Genomic DNA, 566 nt, shown 5'->3' with positions numbered 1-566 from the left:
AATCTGACCCCAAACACACGTGTGACACCCCAAAACTGCCCCCCCCCAACACACCTAAACCCACAAAACTCCCCCCAAAACACATCCGATCCTCCAAATCATACCTGATTTGAACCTCTCAAACACACCTGGCTCCCCAAAATATACCTGAACCCTCAAAATTAATCCCCAAAACACATCTGATGCTCCAAAATACACCCAAGCCCCCTAAAGACACCTGACTCCCTAAAATACACGTAAACCTCCAAAACACATCTGGCCCTCCAAACACACCTGGACCCCCAAAACACACCTGAACCCAAAAAACCCACCGGAGATCCCTCAAAATCGTCCTCCCAAACACTCACCTGACACCCCAAAACCACATGTGGCACACCCAAATCACACCTGACATACCAAAAAACGACGTAAGATCGCCCAAAACTGCCCCAAACCCCACACCTGACACACCCAAATCACACCTGACAGCCCAAAACTGACCCCAAATCCCACCCCTGACCCCTCCCCCCCCACACCAAGCTCCCCCCATTGCGGGGGTCCCCCTTCCCCAGCATCCCTGTTCCCAG

The sequence above is a fragment of the Corvus brachyrhynchos genome, unplaced genomic scaffold (assembly GCF_000691975.1).
Source record: "Corvus brachyrhynchos isolate BGI_N302 unplaced genomic scaffold, ASM69197v1 scaffold875, whole genome shotgun sequence".
Taxonomy (NCBI): domain Eukaryota; kingdom Metazoa; phylum Chordata; class Aves; order Passeriformes; family Corvidae; genus Corvus; species Corvus brachyrhynchos.
This window is presented reverse-complemented; position numbering follows the sequence as displayed.